Source organism: Notechis scutatus, chromosome 4, assembly GCF_049901735.1.
Source record: "Notechis scutatus isolate UNSWTSFEM ecotype Mainland chromosome 4, rNotScu1.2, whole genome shotgun sequence".
NCBI lineage: Eukaryota > Metazoa > Chordata > Lepidosauria > Squamata > Elapidae > Notechis > Notechis scutatus.
The window spans coordinates 41,060,055-41,074,163 of NC_142012.1; the positions used below are offsets into that span (position 1 = coordinate 41,060,055).

Below are 14,109 nucleotides of genomic sequence, written 5' to 3' on the forward strand. Positions count from 1 at the left end.
GCTGTGATGTAGCATTTTGGGTTTTAATATGGCTTTGAGTTTGGGGTCTGGGTCTGTGTTCGCTTGGCTTCGAGTTCGTGGTCGCGCCACATCTTTATGGTGGGGGTCAGTTCGCTTCATGTATGGTTCAGAGGAGTTTGAAGTGGGTAGTGATGCAGCTGCAGTGCGGCTTCTGGTCTGTGGTCGTGTCTCATCTTCTGTGTGGGTGTGAGTCTGATTTTACGTGGAAGTGTGGTGGTGGCATCTTGTGTGGCCTCATGGGTGTGGGGTCTGGTGTCATTTATCATGTTGGGTACTGCCTGTTCATGAGGGCGGGTTTCCAAATGGCTGGTAAGCGGGAGGTGTCATCTCTTTTGTTCATGCTGTGTGGGCGCTTTTTCTATCTCTATGGCTTCTCTGATTATTCTGCTGCTGTGGTGTTCAGTTTTGGCGATAGTTCTGGTATTTTTAAAGTCAATCTCATGTCCTGTGGCTTTGAGGTGTTGGACCAGGGAAGAGGTTGGTTCTTTTTTTGATTGAGTTCTTATGTTCTTCAACGTGCACTTATTCTTCTGTTAGTTTGTCCAATGTATGTGGTGAGGCAGGCAGTGCAGGGATTTCATATACTCCTTGGTTTTCTAACTCGATTTTGTCTTTAGGGTTTCTAGGATGGTGGATATTTTTCTGTTTGTGCAGAATGCTGTTTTAATGTTGTGTTTTTGGAGGATCTTGCTGATTTTGTCTGTAGTGCCTTTATATATGGGAGGAGGGCTTTGCCGCTCTCTTGTTCTCTGTCTTGGATTTTGGTTGGGGTTTCTTTTGGATTAGGTGGGTGATCTTCTTTCTTTGAAACCATTGGCTGTTAGTACGTTGGTGAGAGTGTTTAGTTCGGTTTTTAGGTGTTGTTCATCAGCTGCCTTTGTTCTGGAGATGAGTGTCTCAGCTACGGAATTGATCTGTGCTGGGTGGTGGTGTGAGAGTGCGTGTAGATAGCGGTTTGTATGTGTTTTCTTTTGGTAGATGGTGTGTCCTAGGGAGCCGTTGGGTTTTTGTATACCAAGACATCTAGGAAGGGAAGTTGATTGTTAGCTTCTGTTTCCATGGTGAATTGTATTTTGGGGTGTAGGCTGTTGAGGTGTGTGAGGAAGTTGTTCAGTTTTTCTTTCCCGTGTGGCCAGATTATGAAGGTGTCATCTACGTATCTGAGCCAGAGTTTGGGTTTGTGATCATATTTTTCTAGAGCTTGTGTTTCAAAGTGTTCCATGTAGAGGTTTGCGATGACAGGTGAGAGGGGTGATCCCATGGGTGCTCCTTCTATTTGTTTGTATTTTTGTCCATTGTAGGTGAAGTATGTATTGGATAGACAGTGGTTGGTCTGACTACCAAACCAAGTTAACCAACCTACTCCTAGACCCCACATACAAACCCCTAAAGACAGACCCCACCACCTACCTAGAAAAACCACCAGATCCAAAATAAAAGCCTCCCCCATCAGTGAAGAAATCCAGCAAAGAATCATACCCAGAGAGAAATCATCCAGATGCCCTAAGCTTTATGGTCTCCCAAGATACACAAAGAAGGAACTCCACTTAGACCAATAGTCAGCTCCATAGGCTCACCTCTACAAAACCTAGCCAAATTTCTCGCCAAACAACTACAGCCCTATGCAGAATCCATCAACTCACATGTAAGAAACTCATTCCAGTTCATCGAGATCATAAAGAAACAAAACTTACAACCCAGCGACCTACTAGTTAGCTTCGATATCATATCCCTCTTCACCCAAGTGCCAATAAAAGAAGCCTTGACAGCCATCCAAAACAAATACAACCCCCCAAGCACATCCTAGATCTGACCAACCACTGTCTATCCAATACATACTTCACCTACAATGGACAAAAATACAAACAAATAGAAGGAGCACCCATGGGATCACCCTCTCACCTGTCATCGCAAACCTCTACATGGAACACTTTGAAACACAAGCTCTAGAAAAATATGATCACAAACCCAAACTCTGGCTCAGATACGTAGATGACACCTTCATAATCTGGCCACACGGGAAAGAAAAACTGAACAACTTCCTCACACACCTCAACAGCCTACACCCCAAAATACAATTCACCATGGAAACAGAAGCTAACAATCAACTTCCTTCCTAGATGTCTTGGTATACAAAAACCCAATGGCTCCCTAGGACACACCATCTACCAAAAGAAAACACATACAAACCGCTATCTACACGCACTCTCACACCACCACCCAGCACAGATCAATTCCGTAGCTGAGACACTCATCTCCAGAACAAAAGGCTTAGCTGATGAACAACACCTAAAAACCGAACTAAACACTCTCACCAACGTACTAACAGCCAATGGATTTCAAAGAAAGAAGATCACCCACCTAATCCAAAAAGAAACCCCAACCAAAATCCAAGACAGAGAACAAGAGAACGGCAAAGCCCTCCTCCCATATATAAAAGGCACTACAGACAAAATCAGCAAGATCCTCCAAAAACACAACATTAAAACAGCATTCTGCACAAACAGAAAAATATCCACCATCCTAAGAAACCCTAAAGACAAAATCGAGTTAGAAAACCAAGGAGTATATGAAATCCCCTGCACTGCCTGCCTCACCACATACATTGGACAAACTAACAGAAGAATAAGTGCACGCGTTGAAGAACATAAGAACTCAATCAAAAAAGAAGAACCAACCTCTTCCCTGGTCCAACACCTCAAAGCCACAGGACATGAGATTGACTTTAAAAATACCAGAACTATCGCCAAAACTGAACACCACAGCAGCAGAATAATCAGAGAAGCCATAGAGATAGAAAAACGCCCACACAGCATGAATAAAAGAGATGACACCTCCCGCTTACCAGCCATTTGGAAACCCGCCTCATGAACAGACAAGTACCCAACATGATAAATGACACCAGACCCACACCCATGAGGGCCACACAAGATGCCACCACCACACTTCCACGTAAAAATCAGACTCACACCCACACAGAAGATGAGACACTCACCACAGACCAGAAGCCGCACTGCAGCTGCATCACTACCCACTTCAAACTCCTCTGAACCATACATGAAGCGAACTGACCCCACCATGAAGATGTGGCACGACCACGAACTCAAGCCAAACGAACACAGACCCAGACCCCAAACTCAAAGCCATATTAAAACCCAAAATGCTACATCACAGCCACCCGCTCAGGACATCACATCAGAAAACTCAAGAAATTACACCTCAAGAACTCAAGAAGTCACAACACAGCAAATGACCCAGGATATCACAGCACAAGACCAAGGATACCACAGCAATAAATCTCACAAGGTCATCACACAACCCATTACCCAAGCTGTTACTACACAGGAGGCTAATCGAAAAGAGATCAAAACACAAACGACCCAGGAGATTACAACGCAAGACCCAGGATACCACAACAAAAGAACTCACAAGCCCATCACACAACCCATTACCCAAGCCGTTAAAACACAAGAGGCTAACGACCCAGGAGATGACAGCACAAGATCCAGGATATCTCTACAACAAAAGGCCATTACACAGCCCATTATACCAACATCAACTCCATCAACCAATCAAGAGGCTGCAGCACAGCCAACCAGCCCAGCACACCATCCCCCACCACTTGTATATAGAGAGATGGCAGCTCCGGTCACACACTGCTTGCACTGGCACTAAGCCGAAAGCACCAGCCTGAAGATGGCGAGTGGGACCTCGCCAAACGCTGCCTAGATACTTTGAATCTTACGCTGGAGAAAAACCCGAATAACCAAAGATCCACATATAAATACCCGCGAGAACCTCAGAAAATATATATATATATATATATATATATATATATATATATATATATATATATATATATATATATATATATATATTATATATAATTTTCAGGTACTTTGTATGGTGTTCGGCTTGGTTCGGTATTTTCCCACGCCATTGTAGTTCTTTTAAAGTTGTAGCAACGTTTCAGCAGAATCTCATCTGCCATCATCAGGCTTCTGTATTGTGTCCGTCTGTGAGTCAGACTTTTACAGTAGTTTCAGATTTGAATTTGGGGCAGCCTATTGCTGTGCCAGAATGGTTTTTTCTTCATCCTGATTGGTTGGGAGTCTTGGTCTGTGTTTATTGGTCTCGGAGTTTGCTGTGTTCTGCTTGATTGGTGTCTCTAATATCTTCTGTCTGTTTTTTGGCTCTTTTTATCTTGATTGGCTGGCAGCATTGTGTTGCTTTAATGGAGGCCTTTAGTGCAGCTTGGCTTCGGGTAAATGGACGGCTATCATTAGTTAGGAAGCTGGGTTTCATCTGGGTGCCTGGTTGGGGTGTGTTTGAGCTGGAGGTATCAGGGGGATCTGTTTGTGCCCAGGTGTTTGCCTGGCTTGTGGTGTGGAGATTTTTTTGTTTGTGAGTGCAGGCTTCCAAATGATTGACAGCCTGGTGGAATCATCTCTTCTGTTCATGCTTTCTGGTCTTTTTCAATCTCTATGGCTTCTCTGATGATTCTGTGATTAGGGTTTTCTATAGTGGCCAGGGTTTTGGTGCCATTGAAGTTGATGCTATGACCTGTGGCTTCCATGTGTTGGACTAGTGAGGAAGTGTGTTCCAGCTTTTTGACTGCATTTTTGTGTTCATCCAGGCGGGTGCTTATTCTTCTATTGGTCTGTCCAATGTATGTGGCCGGGCATGATGCACAGGGGACTTCGTATATGCCTTGGTTTTCCAGGTCAATTTTATCTTTGGGGTTGCTAAGGATGGCTGCTATTTTTCTGTCTGTTTTGAAGGCAGTCCTGATGTGATGTCTGTGTAGTACCTTACTAATTTTGTCTGTAGTACCTCTTATGTAGGGCAGGACAGCTGTTCCATAGGTCTGTTCATCTTCTGGGTCTCTATTATGTTTCAGTGTGTTTTTGTGGATCAAGCTGGTGATTTTGCTTTTGTGGAAGCCGTTGGCTGTCAGTACTTTAGTCAGGGTGCATAGTTCAGTCTTAATGTGTGTCTTGTCTGCCAGGCGTTTGGTTCTGGTAATTAGTGTTTTAGCCACGGAGTTTATCTGTGCTGGGTGGTGGTGGGATTGGGCGTTGAGGTAGCGGTTGGTGTGGGTTTTCTTCTGGTATATGGTGTGTCCTAGTGTGCCATCTGTTTTTTTGTAGATTAGTACATCTAGGAATGGTAGTTGTTTGTTTGTTTCTGTTTCCATGGTGAACTTGATTTTGGGGTGTGCGCTGTTTAGGTGTGTTAGGAAATTGTTTAGGTTTTCTTGTCCATGGGGCCAAATCACGAATGTGTCATCGATGTATCTTAACCATAGTTTGGGTTTGAGGGTGGCATTGGCCAGGGCTCTGGATTCGAATTCTTCCATGAACAGGTTTGCAATGACAGGTGACAGTGGTGATCCCATGGGAGCTCCTTCTATTTGTTTGTATCTTTGTCCTTTGTATATGAAATATGTGTTGGTTAAGCAGTGTTCTGTTAGTTCCATGAGGTGTTTAGCTGGTTGGTATTTATTTTTGATGATTTCAAGGGTCTCTTTTATCGGGACTTGAGTGAATAGTGAAACCACGTCAAAACTTACAAGCAGATCTTCTTGCTCCACGTGTAGATCTTTGATCATTTCCAAGAAGTGGTATGAGTTTTTACATGAGAAGCTGCTGTTTCAGCATGGGGCTGTAGCTCTTTGCTAGGTGTTTAGCTAGGTTTTGTAGTGGTGCTCCTCTGGAGCTGACTATGGGTCTGAGAGGTATGCCTTCTTTGTGTATTTTTGGGAGGCCGTATAGTTTGGGGCATCTGGAAGATTTCTCTCTGGGTATGATCATGTGTTGGATCTCTTTGCTTATGTGGCTGGTTATAATTTTCTTCTTGGTTAATTTTTCCAGATATGTGGTTGGGTCAGTGTTTATGGGTTTGTATGTGGAGTCTTGGAGTAGGTCTGTCAATTTTGTTTCGTAGTCTTTTCTGTCCATTACTACAGTGGCATTCCCTTTGTCTGCTGGGAGGATGATTATGCTGCTATCTCTTTTCAGGGTTTGTAGTGCTTTGATTTCATTTTTCTGTAAGTTGCTTTTTGGTGGTTTGCTTGTGCATAAGATGTTGGTAACTTGGTGTCTTATTTTATCAGCTTCATCTGTATTTAATTTAGTTAGGCTGGATTCTACTGCACATATGATGGATTCTGTGGGGATTTTTGGGGTGCTATAGCATAATTGAATCCTTTGGTTAGGACATCTGTTTCTGTTTTGGTGAGTTCTCTGTTGGAAACGTTGTGCACTAATTGTTTCAGGTGTTGTTGTGAGTTGTTGGGGTTTTCTTGTCATGTTCTAATTTCTTTAATTTTTTCAATAATTTTTCCTGTTTGTAAATACCTTCAGAATCAGCTCTCCAAGTTGTAAGTTGTTTTATCTTGTCCCAAAGTAGAGGGTGGATTTTGCTGCTCAGTTCCAGGTGTAGTGCTAGCAAATCTTTGTTTAACTGATCTAATCGGAATCTCTTACTGTGGAGCTCGCTCCGTAGTAAAGCCATTTCAGTTCTTTTCAGGATACGTTTAGTGGCTGCTGTGCTTTGATGAAATGTTAATTTGAAGCAGGTTGGTGTAGTATTGTTGTCTCCTGCAGCTGCGTAGGAATTGGAGGTCACATAGTATTCCTGCTCTTTAATTTCCAGTTTCTCGTAGGTTTTGATCTGGCTGTTTATTTCCTCCCGTAGAGGTTTGATATTTGTTTTCTTAAGTTTTCAAGGGTACTTACATGTATGGTGTTCGGCTTGGTTCGGTATTTTCCCACGTCATTGTAGTTCTTTAAAGTTGTAGCAACGTTTCAGCAGAATCTCATCTGCCATCATCAGGCTTCTGTATTGTGTCCGTCTGTGAGTCAGACTTTTACAGTAGTTTCAGATTTGAATTTGGGGCAGCCTATTGCTGTGCCAGAATGGTTTTTTCTTCATCCTGATTGGTTGGGAGTCTTGGTCTGTGTTTATTGGTCTCGGAGTTTGCTGTGTTCTGCTTGATTGGTGTCTCTAATATCTTCTGTCTGTTTTTTGGCTCTTTTTGTATCTTGATTGGCTGGCAGCATTGTGTTGCTTTAATGGAGGCCTTTAGTGCAGCTTGGCTTCCGGGTAAATGGACGGCTATCATTAGTTAGGAAGCTGGGTTTCATCTGGGTGCCTGGTTGGGGTGTGTTTGAGCAACCCCAAAGATAAAATTGACCTGGAAAACCAAGGCATATACGAAGTCCCCAGCATCATGCCCGGACACATACATTGGACAGACCAATAGAAGAATAAGCACCCGCCTGGATGAACACAAAAATGCAGTCAAAAAGCTGGAACACACTTCCTCACTAGTCCAACACATGGAAGCCACAGGTCATAGCATCAACTTCAATGGCACCAAAACCCTGGCCACTATAGAAAACCCTAATCACAGAATCATCAGAGAAGCCATAGAGATTGAAAAAGACCAGAAAGCATGAACAGAAGAGATGATTCCACCAGGCTGTCAATCATTTGGAAGCCTGCACTCACAAACAAAAAATCTCCACACCACAAGCCAGGCAAACACCTGGGCACAAACAGATCCCCCTGATACCTCCAGCTCAAACACACCCCAACCAGGCACCCAGATGAAACCCAGCTTCCTAACTAATGATAGCCGTCCATTTACCCGGCCAAGCTGCACTAAAGGCCTCCATAAAGCAACACAATGCTGCCAGCCAATCAAGATACAAAAAGAGCCAAAAAACAGACAGAAGATATTAGAGACACCAATCAAGAACACAGCAAACTCCGAGACCAATAAACACAGACCAAGACTCCCAACCAATCAGGATGAAGAAAAACCATTCTGGCACAGCAATAGGCTGCCCCAAATTCAAATCTGAAACTACTGTAAAAGTCTGACTCACAGACGGACACAATACAGAAGCCTGATGATGGCAGATGAGATTCTGCTGAAACGTTGCTACAACTTTAAAAGAACTACAATGGCGTGGGAAAATACTCAACCAAGCCGAACACCATATATATATATATATATATATATATATATATATATATATATATATATATATATATATATATATATATATATATATATATATATATATATATATATATATAATTTCTTAAGTTTTCAAGGGGTACTTACATGTATGGTATTCAGCTTTGTTCGGGTATTTTCCCATGTCATTATAGTTGTGTTTTTAAACGTTTCGGCAGAATCTCATCTGCCATCATCAGGCTTCTGTATTGTGTTCGTCTGTGAGTCTGTGAGCTGAATACCATACATGTAAGTACCCGCGAAAACTTAAGAAAACATATATACATACATACATACATACATACATACATACATACATACATACATATTCGTAGATTTTCACGGGTACAGGTATGTACATCTAGGTGTGTTCGGGTCTTTTCCCGTGTCAGATTAAGAGTATCTTGGCGACGTTTTGGTGAGGTCCCACTCGCCATCCTCAGGCTGGTGCTTTCGGCTTTGTGCCAGTGAAAGCAGTGTGTGATCGGAGCTGCCGTTTCTCTATAAATACTGGTGGGGATGGCTGGTGTGCTGGGCTGGTTGGCTGCGCTGCTGACTCTTGATTGATTGATGGAGTTGATGTTGGTATAGTGTGATGGCCTTGTGAGTTTTGTTGTGGAGATATCCTGGATCTTGTAGTGTAATCTCCTGGGTCATTTGTTTTGTAGTGATCTTTTTTCCATTAGCCTCCCGTGTTTTAACGGCTTGGGTAATGGGTTGTGTGATGGGCTTGCGAGTTCTTTTGTTGTGGTATCCTGGGTTGTAATCTCCTGGGTCGTTTGTGTTTTGATCACTTTTCCATTACCCTCCCATGTTGTAACGGCTTGGGTAATGGGTTGTGTGATGGGCTTGCGAGTTCTTTTGTTGTGGTGTCCTGGGTCCTGGGTTGTAATCTCCTGGGTCATTTGTGTTTTGATCACTTTTCCATTACCCTCCCGTGTTGTAATGGCTTGGGTAATGGGTTGTGTGATGGGCTTGCGAGTTCTTTTGTTGTGGTATCCTGGGTCCTGGGTTGTAATCTCCTGGGTCGTTTGTGTTTTGATCACTTTTCCATTAGCCTCCTGTGTTGTAATGGCTTGGGTAATGGGTTGTGTGATGACCTTGTGAGTTTTATTGCTGTGGTATCCTTGGTCTTGTGCTGTGATTTCCTGGGTCGTTTGCTGTGTTGCAACTTCTTGAGTTCTTGTGGTGTAATTTCCTGAGTTTTCTGATGTGATATCCTGAGCAGGTGGCTGTGATGTAGCATTCTGGGTTTTGGTCTGGCTTCGAGTTTGGGGTCTGGGTCTGTGTTCTTGGCATGTGTCAGCTTGTTTGGTTTTGGGGTCGGGGGTGCGACAGCTGGCGAAGCAGCCATGGTCTGGTTTCTGGATGGTGGTTGTCCTTTGTTTATAGGATGGGTTTGGGCCTGGGTCTGATGAGGGGGATTGGCGGTGGTGTCCTGTGTTGTTTTGGGTCTGGTGTTGGTTTTCATGGCTGGGACTCGTTTGTTGGTGAGGGCTAGTTTCCAGATGTCTGGTAGGTGGGAGGTATCGTCCCGTTTATTCATGTTATGGGGGTGTTTCTCTATTTCGATGGCTTCCCTGATTATTCTCTTGCTGGAGTGTTCAGTGTTGGATATTAATTTGGTTCCTTCAAAATTAATTTCATGTCCTGTGGCTTTAAGGTGCTGGGAGAGGAAGGAAGTATTTTCTTCTTTTCTGACTGCGTTTTTGTGTTTTGCGATGCGTGCATTTATTCTCCTGTGGGTTTGTCCAATGTATGTGGCTGGGCAATTGTTGCATGGTATTTTATAAACTCATATACATATACATACATACATACATATTTATTTTTTTATTTATTTTACTGGATGTACAAAAGAGTTTTATTAAGATTTTGAATAAGGCTCTTTGTGAAGGGATTAAGAATTAAAAGTATAAGGAAGGAATGCAACGTCAACTTATTCAACCAAGGTTAAGTAGTCCTCAACTTATAAGAGTTAGTTTAGCGACTGTTCAAAGTTACAATAGCATTGAAAAAGTGACTTATGACTGATTTTAACATGTACAGCCATTGTTGCATCCCCTGGTCATGTGATCAATATTCAGCTGCTTGGCAACTGACTCATATTTATTAGGGTTGCAGTATCCTGGGGTCATATAACCATCTTTTATGACCTTCTGATAAGCAAAGTCAATGGGAAAGCAGGATACATTTAAGAACTTGTCACTAACTTAACAACTGAGTGATTCATGCAAGAACTGTTGCAAGAAAGTTGTAAAATGGGGCAGAATTCACTTAACAACTGTCTTGCTTAACCATAGAAATTTGGGGCTCAATTGTCATAAGTTGAGGACTACTGTAGTTATATCCAATAACTCTTACTGGACTTTTGCTTATGAGGAATGAATGATAAGGATTTTTCCATTTTTATTTTTAGCTAAGAGATATGGGGTGAAAAGATTAGATGTTGTACAGTAACTTAAGAGATGGCACTAAGTTTACATCAATTTGGGTATTTGTTGGAATGAAGGGAGAAGTCCCTTTTTTCTTTTTCACACTATTTTTGTCTTTTCTTATTCATTTTCGTAGTTTGCTTAGTTTTTATTCTTCTCTATTGTAATTTCTAATACAATTTTAAAAAATAAGAATGTCCAGCCATCAATCCATTTTCAGCCCATTGCAATGTACAATTAAGACAAAAAAATTACAAGATTTTAAACTTAGATCTGCTGCATTTATATGGCTTGAGATTTCTAGTTTGTAACAGCTGCTTTACTTTATTGTTAGTAGTTTCTCTACTATCTCTCATAGCCCTCTTATCAAGAGCTGGGTCCTTGAAACTTTATGTGCAAGTCTTCTAGTGAACAAAGTCTCACAGTCACCTAAAGCAGAATTCAAGAGGAATATTCATCCACTCACTTTCCCTAGACATAAAAAAATCCCCTTAAAACATAGTCAATTGGTAACTTCATGGATGTGTTTATATAAGGGTTGTTGGATTATTATTATTTTGTTAGACAACAATACAGAAGTGGTTTGGCAATCTTTTGTCTTTTATAAAACAGTTTTCTCCAATCTATCAGCTATATACAAAGTGGCATTTTGTAAGCCCAAGACATCTGAAGGGAATCAGATTGAAGGAACCTATCTATCATGGTGCTGGTCAGAATGCACAAACCAAAAGTAGTCACAAAACACTGATGCTTCTCTCTTTTTACTTTATTTTCTCTTTGGAGTAAACTATGAACAATCAGAGGCTGCCAAAATTTTTGACTTCCTATGATTTTTCTCTATAAGAGAAAGAAGCTTCATTTTTAATGCCTACCTTTCATTCTCCAAAACTGTCTTTGAAAGGTAATCTTCAGAAATATTACAACTATGAACTTCCACTTTACAGTTTCCCACAAATATTTTGAAAAAGCAACTTGGTCATTTCTAAATGCTCTAAAATCATACTTCATGACATGTATCAGATTGGCTGACCTAAAGGCTTATTTTAAGAAAGGCACTCCAATTTTCTTCACCACTATAAATGTAAATATTTATGATGCTCTATATACTTTCCCCAAAGTCATCCTATTGTGGCACTTTTAAAATATTCAGGATTCCATTTACAATCTAAATTATTACCAGCATCTGAAAATAACTAAGATGAGGAAGATATTTACTGTCCTAAATATCTAGTAAGAAATAGCAAGGGGTAGGTAGAAAACTTGGAACTGCATGAATTTGACCACACAGGATGGGATATTAAATAAACAGATCAACAAATAAACTCTTAATGTTATTATTCCTGCACTCTACAACACATTAGAGGCATTTAGACTGCTTTGTAGAAATCATGTTAAATAGCTGTGTTCTCTTATCCGCACAAAGAATCTTCAACACAGGCTGATCAGGAATGTCCAAACTGCATGGAACAGCTATTTTAGATGGCTTTCTCCAGACTAAAATATGTAGATCATATTTGTTTGGTTCAGGCATAGACACAAACCTAAGTGGTTAAGAATGTGCAGAACATAATAAAAGGCAACACTATTGGTGGCAATGTGTGCTGATGGCAACTAAGGAGAAGAAAAGGAATGTAACAGGTAGAAAGGATGTGCGTAGAGATGACAGGGCAGGAGAGATAGCTATGCCATGCCAGATTTCATAGTGATTAAGGTGCTGGGAAGGTCAATAGACCAAGTCAGGGTCTGCCCTCAACAGTTTGGTTGAACTTCAGAGCCACAGTATTCTTCAGTTCAAACTGATCAGTCCTAAAGATCAACCCTGACTGCTCTTTAGAAAGCCAGATCCTGAAGATGAAACTCAAATACTTTGGCCACCTAATGAGAAGGAAGGACTCACTGGAGAAGAGTCTAATGCTGGGAACGATTGAGGGCAATAGAAGAATGGGATGACAGAGAATGAGGTGGCTGGATGGAGTCACTGAAGCAGTCGGCGTGAGCTTAAATGGACTCTGGGGGATAGTAGAGGACAGGAAGGCCTGGAAGAACATTGTCCATTGGATCACGATGGGTCAGACACGACTTCGTGACTAACAACAATTCTTCAGTTCGAAACAAATTATAGCCTGCATCTCAGGCAGAGCCACATGGCAGATATTGTATACAATTTGTTACTTGTTCCTCAATTTTGCTGTCATTTAAAGTTGAGCTACCATGGGGTTTATCATACTGGGGCTACCAGAATGAATGAATTAGTTTCCTGTGCCACTTTGCTGTTATTTAGTGCTGAGTCTTTCAAAGTATGTTCCACAAAATCCTACCATTCTGCAGGAACTTAATGAAATTCCATGAAGGACTAAGGACAACAAAGAATCATTCAAATACAGCCCATTTTCTATCACTAGAGATTTTCGTTTTCATCATGGGTTCTATATTTTGTTTAAAAAAAGTTTTGCAGCTAAAAGGATAAAACCATGATCCACAGATCATTTGAATTTTTGCAGTCCTACAGCTAGTGGTTGATTACATCTATCAATAGGTGTTTTAGTATCTTGCTGTTGTTCCGAAGGCTTTTACCTTCTAAATTATTTTAGTGATTCAAAATCTGTATTTGTTTCTCTACATTACATTACGTCATAAATAATCTAAGCCGATAGCATGGAAGCAGGGTAGGCCATAGCAAAAATGAAAATAGTCAATGGAAGATGGATACTTTGCTTTTAAAATCTTGTATTTTCAATTCATTGATTCATTTACAGTATTGACATATCCACCCATCCTAAAAAGAACTATTTTATAGCACAATATAAAACAGTAAGTCTCAGAAAGATCCTAAGTACAGTAAGTGTTCCCAAATTAGTGTCCCAATTTTAAGAAATGCTTGATTTTTATTAATCCAAAATATTTTCTATGCTATATGGGATTGTCTTCTGATTATCTTATGGGTGTGGGATGTTACTGAGTTTATTCAAATGGAACATAATGGTGGAAAATAATCAGTTTAAAGTTATGCCTGTGTGGCATAAGCTACAGAAAGAGATAAAAAATGTCAGGATGATGCTTTTAAATGCAAACCACTGTATTCTTCTATGTTCAATTCACATTTCACATATAGAAGCCAGAGACCTAGTGTCATAACCCCAAAGACAAGAAACCATTATTCAAACCTATGTTCTGCTAGGATTTATCATATATAATCAGTTGTAAAACAAGAATTTAAAATCCTAGAGTTTAAAACATTTTATGGATGCTCAGCACAATTAAATCAAATGTCATGAAAATAAATTCTATCGCTCATCAGATTCAGGGATACTCCACCAGGGATCCATTTTTATTCTATTGACCTAGAATCAGGACCTACTTTGAAATCTCATAATAATGTAATGCCATTTTCACCTATCATTTCTCCCTGGAAAGCAAGGGAGAAGGGGAGAGGGTTTTCTATTTGAATTTCAAATAAGAGTGAGATCAAAGCAGGGGAAATCATTTCCTGGCTTGCAGGCTGATGCTGCATTATTATAGGCAAGGGATGAGTAAGCGCAATTCTGTTTCCAACTGTGTGAAGAATATGATCTGATTGGAATGCACCTCCGAATTAAAAGGCCCTTCTCTTAAGCAGCAGTCTTA

The 14,109-nt window shown here is 40.9% G+C and overlaps 1 protein-coding gene across 4 annotated transcripts in view; it reads right to left on the reverse strand.

Moving 5' to 3' along the window:
• MTMR7 (myotubularin related protein 7) overlaps nucleotides 1–14,109 on the reverse strand; it is a 51,341-nt gene that overhangs the window by 36,652 nt on the left and 580 nt on the right. The gene's annotated exons all lie outside the window — the stretch shown is intronic.